An 11,694-nucleotide genomic window follows, 5' to 3' on the forward strand; every position below is an offset into this window, starting at 1 on the left:
CTAGAGTGAACTCTATCTAGACTTGATTGAGTTCAGTCTAGGTGTGGCGGTAACTACTCCGGATGTACGGTATAGCCGAGTCGGGGTGTTACACAAATAGCCGACGTTGTAGGTAACTTAAAAACAAATAAAATACCCTACAACGTCGGCTATTTACAAATAGCCGACGTTGTAGGTAATTTAAAAACTAATAAAATACCCTACAACGTCGGTTCTTTACAAATAGCCGTCGTTGTAGGTTATTTAAATACTAATAAACTACCCTACACCGTCGGCTCTTTACAAATAGCCGACGTTGTAGGTAATTTAAAAACAAAAAAATAAACCTACAACGTCGGCTAATAAGACCAGCCGACGTTGTAGGGTAATTTTTTTTTTAAATATTCATTTTATTTTTCTATTTACACCAAAAACCTGCTCAAATATATATAGCTATCACAATCACATTCAAAATCGGTACAATTTATATTTATAATATCAAAATTAATAAAAGTAATAAATATCACAATTGATACTAATTAATAATACAAGTTCATCAAAAATTATCAATATTCCATAATTACACACAGTATATATTTGCATTTCATACACAACCAAGGAGGTAGAAGCCCTCCTTGGATCGGCGGACCTGTCTGGACACCACTGGGAAAAAAAACCATTTCAGTCTAGCTATGGTAATCTGAAAATCCTCTAGCAAAAGTATTGAATGTGCATCAGAACTAGAATGATCAAGACAACCTACTTAATACCTACACACAAAGAACTAATTTTCAAAGACTAGTGAGCCAACTCCATTCGAAGTTAAACTACGTCGATCAAACAAGCGGACAGAATTATCTGCAGATCTGAGTGATATCGCACATTCACACAGAACTAGTGAGTCCTTCATAACAGTGATTTTTAATATTATTTATAAACTGGATTTACTGAAAAGTTGGTGAGAGAAGTACCCAGTGATAATAAAGTTGCCATCATGAGGATTCCAGTCAACACAGTAGAGATCAACATTATGAGCTTTTTCAACCTATATACAGAAAAGTAGAGACCACCAACTTATGTAAGAACTTGGAAAAGAAATTTCTTATAATAATCAATTGAATAAAAATGCACAAAATAGAATAGAGATTCAAACTACAAAAAGATCATTCAACCTTTACAACTGGACTAGTACAAACTCGAGCATCCCATAGAATGAGACATGAGTCATCACCAACACTACAGAATTCCTGTGAACTGTGCCAGGACCAAAAACGAAAGTAAGAAGACTGATAAGAAACCTTAGATCACAAAAGAATATAGCTACCTTGATGGGCAGAACTGAACATCTTCAACGGTATCCTCATGGCCTTGGAAGATTCCACTAGCTTGAATAGAGGGATTATCAGCAGCCTTAATAGATGAACCAACAGGTTTTTGTGCATCTGTGCTCAATGTTGATATATGATCTTGAATACTCCACAGTACCACAGATTTGTCCTTTCCTATAAAGTAAAAATAAAAATAAATCACACAGGCATGCACAGCTCATCTTGATGTACTCAAAGTATCTATGTCATTAAATTAGGCTAATGAGGAAGTTTCAGTGTGACAAAAAAGAGTAATCAACTTTTCTATGGAAGAAAGTAATTACGGAGTATAAATTAGTTAGATAACCCTAAGATGCAATCACACCATAAAGATTGAAAGTACAATCACATAATAGTGGAAAAAATTCCAACCTCCAGAGAGCACAAAGGGTTCAGTGGGGCACATTGCCAATGCAAATTCTGCATTCTCACTATGTCCAATCAATGTCTGGTAGGAAAAATGGGGGAAAAACAATTCAACTAGTTGGTTAATACATTAAGAAGAAAATTAAAATTGCAACATATATTGTTAAACTAAACCACCTTTATTTTCTCCAAGAGGGTCTAGAATTGAACCGACACTAAGAAAGAAATTGAGGATTCCAATAAGGAAAAAATAACCCTTACAAGTATAATTCTTTGCAGTCTACATCACTCATAAAGTTCTTGACTTAGAAAGAGTAAATGGGTTTCAAAATGCAATATCAGACCCAAAATAGTTCCCATTCTTGTGTTCAAAAGGAGAAACATTTGGAACTTGTAATTCAGGAATAATAATTTTGATAACTTCACCACTCATCATAGATTCATATTTCCTCAAAACTCCGGGGCTTTATAAGGCATATTTGTTTGCCCATAAAATTATTGCCTTTTACCAGTCAATGACTTTCAGGATGCAAAGAGAGAAAACTGTTCACCATTATTTTCAAAATCAACAAGTGAGAACATTTGGAATATGAGATGCAAACATAACAACTTCAATACCTTCCCCTTAATCATATATGCCAAAAAAAGATAGGAGTTTGTGAACTACAGTATATTTCTTAATGCTCAACCAATAATAATTTACATTTCTATCTCATAACATCATTACATCAGTGCAACTCTTATAAGAAACAAATGCAGAGCCCTACTTTATTATACTTTTCAAGTTAATTTGTACCATATTCACAAAGGAAATATTTTTCAAACAGCCAGTAGATGTGTATAACTACTATTTTTCATATACAATATCCCTTTACATCTTAAGTCGGAGACCGCTAGCCAGTGAAGTATCTGTGAACTTAAGTTATATATAATTATTTTTAACTATAATAATTCAAAAATTAAAACCTTACCGTTGTGACGGCAGATCGGCGGTGGAACTCCGGCGGTGCAGCGGTGCGGCTTTCAGCGACGGAGCGACGGCCGAGCTCCCGCCGGCGCGACTTGCAGCGACGGAGAGGGAGGGAGCTTCGCGACGGAGCTGCGGGCCGGGACTGCTTCGCAACTGGCGGCTTGCAGCGGCGGTGGCGCTTTGCGGCGATGGGTGGGCGACGGCGGTGGAGTTGGACGACGGCGGTGGACGTGAGCGACGGGTAGTGGGGGACGGCTGTGGGGGGCGACGGCGGTGTTCTGAAATTTTGGTTGGTCGATTTGAAATTTAATTTGGGGATCGGATGGCTTTATTACAAACCCTACAACGTCGGTTATTTATAATAACCGACGTTGTAGGTCCATTATATATAATACGGCGCAATACGACGTCGCCTAAGGTTCTAGCCGACGTCGTATTGCGCGGTGGCTGAGTGCATTTGTGATACGACGTCGGCTAATGTGCTAGCCGACGTCGTATCAAGGGTCGACCGGTGTGAGTTTGCGATACGGTGTCGGCTAAACATCTAGCCGACGTCGTATCGCGTAGTAGTTTTAGGTTCAAACCTTTAACGTCGGTTATTACCTAATAACCGACGTTAAAGGGTTTTTTTATTTTTAATTATTTAAATAACATATAACGTCGGCTAATTATTTAGCCGACGTTAATTAGCCGACGTTGTATGTGATTTCTGTAGTAGTGATCTTATATGATGTTCAACACAAGTTCATTTTTGTGTCTCGGGATGTAACCTTTTATGAGACTCAATTTCCTTTGGCCGAGGAACATCATCTAGATGAACCAAGTGTAGATCAATTCTCTCCCTCGTTACCTAATATTCCTATCAATACTCCTCTGTTTTATGAGCAGATTGGGTCGAGACCTTAGGATGATGATCCGTTTCCCATTAACAATGAGCCTTGCATGGGGACAAATGAGCATTCGGCACAAGAGTCTATTAATGAAGAAGCCCACAGTCCACAAAATAGTCATATAGAAGAGGCGCTTATGCCTCCCACATAGCCCAAACGTTCTAACAGAGTTCGATAGGCTCCAAGTTGGTTACAGGACTATTATTGTGATGCTGTGGTGAGACATGGTTCATCACCACACTCAGTATCAAAAGGACTATCTTATGATCATCTTGCTCCTGATCACAAGGTCTTCTCCATGGCAGTCACTAATGTCAGTGAGCCACGAACATACAACCAAGCTATTCAGTTTGCTTGTTGGAAAGAAACTATGAGGGAAGAAATTCAATCCCTTTAGGATAATCACAAATGTGAGTAAACTACTTTGCCTCCTGGTAAGGTTCCCATAGTGCCGGTTGTTGCATTCACTTTATGGGTTGAAACAAGCAAGTCGCCAGTGGAACGCGAAACAAACTAATGCCCTGCAATAAGTTGGTTTTGTGCAATCTAAGTCAGACCCTTCGCTGTTCACCAAAGGCCATGGTGTGTCATTCATCGCCCTCTTGATTTACGTTGATGACATCCTAATTGCTAGTGGAGACATTGGTCTTATCCGGGAATTGAAAATCTTTATTGATACTACCTTTAAGATAAAGGATTTAGGCACCTTAGGCTACTTTCTAGGCATTGAAGCCAAGTTGTGTGAGTTTGGATTGAATCTATGTCAACGCAAATATGCCCTTGATATCTTAAATGATGAAGTTGGGTTCATCGACTATAAGCCTACCAGTACTCCAATGGTTCCTAGTCATCGACTAATGCATGGGGATGGTAAAGCTCTTCAAGACGCTGGTTCCTACAGAAGGTTGGTGGGACGTTTTCTTTATCTTACGACAACAAGCTAAGCTTGACATAAGCTATGTGATAAGTGCTTATTTGTCTATATTTTTCCCATTTCACTAAGTCATTTTGCTGATTGATCATTCCAAATTTAATGAGAGTATGACTAAATTGTGTTGTTTTGCAAGGATTTTGAATTTGGAAGCAAAGATGAATATTTTCATGCATTTTGAAGGGAACTAGAGTCAAAATGAACATTTTGGATGCATTTGGAGTCAATGAGAGCCAAGGAGAAGCTATGGAGATGGGTGCAACATTTCCAAGGGAGTCTAAGAGTTGTATTTTCAATGGTATTGGTCATTTGGGCAAACTAAAACAAAAGAGAAGCAAAAGGTCAAGGTATTGAAATTTCTGCACGTCGACATCTTAGTGATTAGACAATATCTTGGTCTATAAATATCCAAATTGAATGATTCTTGTGCCATTGGAACGAAGACTCAAAGGGCTACAACTCTCATGAAAACATTAAAGCTTAAAAAGAAAGACAAAGGGGTCAAAATCGTCCAAACTTACAGATTTTGTCCAAATCTGCCACTGTTCTGCATTTTGACCATATAGCAGCCTAGGAATATCCAAATGAGGTGATTCTTGCGCCATTGGAAATCCAACATGAAGGGATACAACTTTTTTAAAGATCACAAAGGCTAATAAAGTGGTTATGGGGGTGAAAAATAGCCTAGAATTCAAAGTAGTTGCATAGAATTTTGAAAAATACACTATAAATCGCACAAAAGCATATGGCCACCCATACGGCCGTATAAGAGGCCGTATGACACCTGCTCTGCTCAATATTTAAGCTCGTTTTGAGTATTTTGAACTCAGTTTTGACCCATGGTTGAACCCTAGACATTCCCATTCACTCCCTTTCATATTTTTAGGTTATATTAGTCTTAGATTTATGTTTTTTAACACTGTTAGAGCTTGTAATCTTGGATTTGAAGCTTGGATTTCAAGATTCCAGCACCAATTTTAATAGAGAAACTTTCTTTTCCTTATCTCTTTTCTTTTGCAAAATTTATGTTTATTACTTGTGTTTTTGTGTTCTTTATGCTATTTAATCATGAGTAGTTAGTTTATGGGCTTGAGTTAGGGTTGTATTATCTATTTTGATGTTTAAGTTGTGATTATTGTGAAAAAGGGGAAGAACCCCAACCTAGGGTTCAAGTGTTTGAGTTGGGTCTTTAATCTATCTCGCAATAGTTGATGGGTAGCAATTGTTGTTTGTGTTTGGAAAGTCTCTCATCGCAATGGAAATTGGATGGAAGACTTGAGCCTTCCCAATCTCGAACCCAATTTTCCTTCTATAGAAATAGGGGTAGAATGGGGCTTAAATAGCTTTTGTTCTTCAAGAACTTGGGTTGATACACCATGGGAATAGGGCAACCTTTGTTCTAATCCTTGTGAAAACTTGGATTTATTAGTGCTAGCCTCTAGAACCTAGGTAAAATGTTCTTCCCCCAAACTTAAGTGTTAAAGCATCTAGATGGTAATGTCCCTAACTTGAGTCATATTTCTTTATTTTGTATTTATCTATTGTTTATATGTGTTTGTTCTACCTCGTTGTCGTTTGCTTAGCTTCTTGTTGATTCCCTTGTGCTAGTACCTAGTTTTGTGATTGCATATTGCGTGCCATAACCCCCAATCCTCAGCGGAACAACATTTCACACCCATACACTCACCATCACTCATTTTTGCTACACATCACTATGTCGTCCAACAGTTGAGTCAGTTCATTGATACTCCGACAGACAAACACCTTGTTGCTGCTCATCGTGTTCTACGTTATATTAAAGAAGCTCCTGGCCAAGGTCTCTTTTATCCGGCCAGTTCTAATTTGCAGATACGCTCTTTCTCAGACTCTAACTGGTAGCTTGCATGGAGACTCGCAAGTCCGTTACTGGCGATTGCATATTCTTTGGATATGTTCTCGTGTCTTGGAAATCAAAGAAGCAAGCTACTGTATCGAAGTCTTCCTCAAAGGCGGAATTTTGTGCTCTGACCACTATTATTTGCGAAATTCAATGGCTCAATTCCTTGCTTAAAGATTTGCATGTGAAGATAACAAAACCTGTTGCCTTGTTTTGCGATAGCAAGTCTGCGGTGGCCATAGCAGAAAACCAAGTGTTTCATGAACGCACTAAGCATTCTGAAATTGATTGCCATGTCGTTCTTGAAAAAGTCACTCATGGGCTCATCAAGCTACTCTCTGTATTATCGTCCAATCAAGTTGCTGATAGATTTACGAAATCACTTCCTGTTTCTCCTTTTCGTCAATTTGTGTTTAAGTTGGGCGTTCAAAATTTACACGCGCCAACTTACCGGGGGGGGGGGAGGGTCAGAGAGTAAAAATAAGGCTCGTAAAGGTTGAGGGTATTCTTGTATTTTCTCCTTTTCCTTCCGTTGCAATTGACTACTGTATAAGTTGCCTAGGGTTCATTCTGTAAAGCTACTTTGCCTTCTTTCACTTTCACTGTAATGAAGTTACTTTCTAGAATATCACCGTAGCTTCTTCTTTAAGAACCAAAAAGATATTTTTTTTTTTAAATGACTAAAATAAATTAACACCTATAAATCTAGGACCACAAAATATAATTAACTCTAAAGTTTTCAGTGCAGTTCTCATAAAGAGTATTTTTAGTACTACATATTACAAAAAAAGGTATATACTAGATTATTGTTGGTTTCATGTGAATCGGAAGTAGTTATGAAGCATTTTCATACATCATGCATGTAAACGAAATTAACTAATTTAAAGGCAAATTAAAACTAGACAAGTTACAAGTGAAATGTCACTTATAGAACAACTCATATGAATTTTAACAAAATTAATTATATATAAAACAAGAAAAAAAAATTATCATTCACGAAAAATATAGAGTAATCGTGTTGATTACGTATTGTAAATCAAGACGCTTCATCGCGTGAACCGTTGTATAAGTGCAATAAATATAACAATGTATAATGTAGGAAGACAAGAGCGCGATGAACCGTTGTATAAGTGCAATAAATATAACAATGTATAATGTAGGAAGACAAGAGTTAGAGAGAGAACCAAGCATCATTCTACTGACTTTGTTACAGTGCAGTATCTGTTCATAGCTATTATCTCACCTCGAACCTACTCCCTTCCATGTGGGAGTGTAAACTGGGTGCCACTAAACCACAAGGTCTTTGGCAAGAATATTAGTCTTTAAACAAACTGGAGTATTAACATAAGTTGCATGTTACTCTACGTGAAATCCCCGACAGGGTTCAATAGGAGATTTTATTCCATGTAATACTCCGGATTGAATGCAATGAAAATAAACCAGACTGAATAAAAATACACAAAATATTTTTATCGTATAGTACGTTGGAGAACACCTCCTATTATGCGGAGCTACTCTCAGAACTTTTTCACTTAAGATCAATCCATAATTTTTACAATTACAAGGTTCAATAAATTACAAAACTAGGTCTACCACAAACCTTTTAAAGCAACTCCCTCAAAAAGTTAACAAGTACACTTTAAGCTAATTCTCGGATTACATAAACTGTAAATGACTTGATATCAATAATGGTTTTACTTAATCAATGTTGCTACTCCAGATAGAAATCTGTTTAACCACTTTGAAGTTTCTTTTATGCCACTAAATGGATGCAATATATTCTGATGATAATTCCCGCTGAAACTTTCATTTCTTTACATCTTACACAACCCCATTTTTATAGTGTCATAATTGCCTTTGAAATAGGCTTGTAAAATCCACTTTCTACATGCATAATTATGGAGGAAAAATCTCAACCACAGAAATTATTTCTGCCTCTAACATCAGCCATGAATTTCTGTCTATTTCTTCAAGTTGCTGAAGATTAATGAGGGGTTTGCTGATTACCTTGGACTGAACATTTCCTGCTAGCATGTAGCATTTATACAGAAAATCTAGCAACCTTATAATATACAAATTCTATATTCTATAATTTTAATAGGATTAAGTTACTAGTAATTTGCTTTCAAAAAAAAAAAAAAAAAAAAAAGAAGCTAGGGTGTGTTTGGTTTGCACATGGAATCGGAATCGGAATCGGAATGGGAATCAAATACTTTGGTAATCGTAATGGGTTTTGGTAAAAGTTAAAAAGTATTTTTCATGTTTGGTAGTAGGGTGGAATTGAAATGATTATAAATATTGTTGTTTGGTTATGTATGATCTTATAATAGGAATAAAGGTTTTAAAAATACAAGAATAAAAAATCAAGACAATTTATTCTAATATAATGACATTTAAAGCACGAATATGAACAAAAAAAATAAGGAATATATAAACACACCATTACTAGTAATTTGGTCTAGCATATATATGCCAACAAATAATGTGAATATATAAACAGTACAATAAAGATGTTTTACTAATAATTATTCTTTATTATCATTATTCAATATAATATATACAGAATATACAAAGTCCTCGTCAATCTACAAATAAATGAAGGGCAAAAACTTGTGTGAGACCATCTCACCATGAGACGGGTCGGGTCAAGATGCAAATGTAACACTTATATGCACAAATGTCATACTTATATGCTCAAATGAAATACTAATCAGGGATAAAATTTTTGTTACTTATAAGGGTAAATGTAATACTTTTAAGAGAAAATACAATACTTTTACATTTCGATTTAAAAGTATTACATTTGTCCTCAAAAGTATTATATTTGCCCCTATAAGTAAATGGCACTTGTCAACATTACTTATTATGAAAAATGTATTACTTTTTCTCTTCTAAGTAACAAAAATGGTATTATTGATTAGTGTTATATTTGAGCATATAAGTATGACATTTTCATGGTGCTTTGACTCGACCCGATCCGTCTCACAAACAAGGATCCGTGAGACGGTCTCACCCAAGTGTGACCCTAAATGAAGAGATTTATCATAATAGAAGTCCTATTAGTAATATTAACATTTGTTTATTTACAACAATATATATTGTTCAACCCACAATACTTCTTAATTGAAATCACCTAATAGAAGTTTTGGATTACTTAACTTGACCACCTCCATCTTGTGGTCCAGTCACCACCGTAACATTTGGAGTCTTGACTCTGAACCTTTCAAGCCTAAGCCCCCGCGCGGAGCCGAGGCTGGAGCTTCTTTCCAAGGCTCGAGTTTTCATTTCCCTCTTCTGCCCTTTAATCTGGGCGAATTTCTCAAAAACAAGCTTGAACTCCTCGTAAATCCCCGGAAATATTTTCTTGAAAAAACCCTCGCGCTTGTCAAAAACGTCTCTGAATGATTCCAACAACGTTAGCAACCTGGGATCCACCCTCTTCCCGGACTTCCATCGGATTATATAAGCTCCGTCGCGCTCCGCCGCTTCTATTCCCAAAGTTTGACTGTAATCGTCTCCTCGGAACATTTTACTTTGTTTTAATTTTCAACTGACAATGAGGTTTATCTTGTTTGCAAGAACACAAATGATGTTGGTTTTCTTTATGTGTGTGTGTGTATATATAGGTTCACAGGAAGAGTTTGTGGATGAGTTTCTGGGAAAGTATATATGGTTTGACGACTGAAGCAGAGAAACTTGGACAACACGTTGGTGGTAACAACACAAGAATTTAGGTATCAGAATTTATGTGAATTTTAGCACGCGACGCGTCATATTTACAGAAGAAATATCTATGCATTTTCGGTCTCGATCATATTTATATCCAGTCATGATACGTATCGCTAAGAGATTGGATTAAGACTTAAGTATTCTTATTTGTACTATTCAATTCATATTATTTTTACACAGACAAAATAACCACATGCTTGTAAAGATTTAATTTGAGTATAGTAGCTGATGGAGATATTATTGAAAATGGCCAAAAACTGGAGACTCGAGATCCAAGAGCCCATAACTCAGGCCTAAGGAGAGTCCATGGGCAAATTATACCGTGCACCACGTACCTAAACAACGTCGTTTTGAGCATTGTAAATTAATCGTCCGTTTTTTTAGAAATCACGTTTCCCGTTTCGGCCGGTCTTTATATTTATGTTAATATTCTGTGTATTCCAAGCAATCATTCTGTGTATTCTAGGCAACCGTTCTGTGTATTCTAGGCAACCGTTATGTGTATTCATGTTAGTAACACATGTTGTGATGTATTTGTGCATTCGAATGTTTATGAGGATGAGTTCTGTGTATTTTGTGTCAATATTTTGTGTATTCATGTTATTAACACAGGTTGTGATGTCTTTGTGCATTCGAATGTTAGGAGGATGAGTTCTGTGTATTGTGTGTCAATATTCTGTGTATTCTGGGCAAACATTCTGTGTATTCTAGGCAAACGTTCTGTGTATTCTAGATAATGATTATGTGTATTATAGATAATGAATTCCTTGGAGTCATTCGCGTCCGCGTCCACTAACACCAAAACGACGTCGTTTTACGTACGTGGTGCACATTGCTATATGCACCGTGGTGCAGGGTATAACGATTGGAGTCCATGACCCAGGCTCAAGACCCCGCGATCAGATGTTTAAGGTTTATTTCCCACATTTCAGATGTTTATCGGGAGTCCTCTAGAGTTCATGTTTCTTTTACATATCTTAGCTTCCACGCATTAAGAGTTTTTGGTTTAAGCGCAGATGGTGTGTAACTAAGTCTACTGGCCTGCCTGGTATAACTTCTGTATGTGACTTTCTCTGCAAATCTGGCACGGGCTAAAGTGATATTATTATAGATCACATTTTAATTTTCATATCTGAAAAATTCTTTATCTACAAAAATATGAATACATAAAAGAAACGTGTTGTCCATGTCTCTCTGACTAAGTCAAACCAAACTCATTCAACACAATTTTGCTTTCCCAGACACCCTTCCTGTAACCTCTATATATACACACACACACACACAAAAACAAAACCACAACAAAACAAAACAAAAAACCCACAGAAAACAACAAAGTTGTGTTGTTGCAAACAAACAACATAAACCTCGGCCGAGCTTATTGTCAGTTTACGCGATCTACCAAGTGAAGAATAAAAAGCAAATCAAAATGTTCAGAGACGATCACAGCCATATTTTGGGACAAATAAGGAAAACATTTCTGGGGAAGTACGAGGAATCGGAGCATGTTGTTGGGAAAGGCGGCGAGATTAAAGGGCAGAAGATGGGAATTAAAGGTGGAGTGATGGAAAGAAGCTTCAGTGTTGGGT

At 36.8% G+C, this 11,694-nt stretch overlaps 1 long non-coding RNA gene across 1 annotated transcript; it reads right to left on the reverse strand.

Moving 5' to 3' along the window:
* Window positions 1–1,417: 1,417 nt before the first annotated feature.
* On the reverse strand, window positions 1,418–1,817 carry LOC116019359. Its single transcript, XR_004098696.1, has 2 exons — window positions 1,719–1,817; window positions 1,418–1,481 (listed from the first exon to the last, which is right to left on the reverse strand). It is a non-coding gene; the product is annotated as an uncharacterized LOC116019359 (long non-coding RNA).
* Between the last annotated feature and the right edge of the window lie 9,877 nt (window positions 1,818–11,694).

Source organism: Ipomoea triloba, chromosome 5, assembly GCF_003576645.1.
Source record: "Ipomoea triloba cultivar NCNSP0323 chromosome 5, ASM357664v1".
In the NCBI taxonomy this organism is placed as follows: Eukaryota; Viridiplantae; Streptophyta; class Magnoliopsida; order Solanales; family Convolvulaceae; genus Ipomoea; species Ipomoea triloba.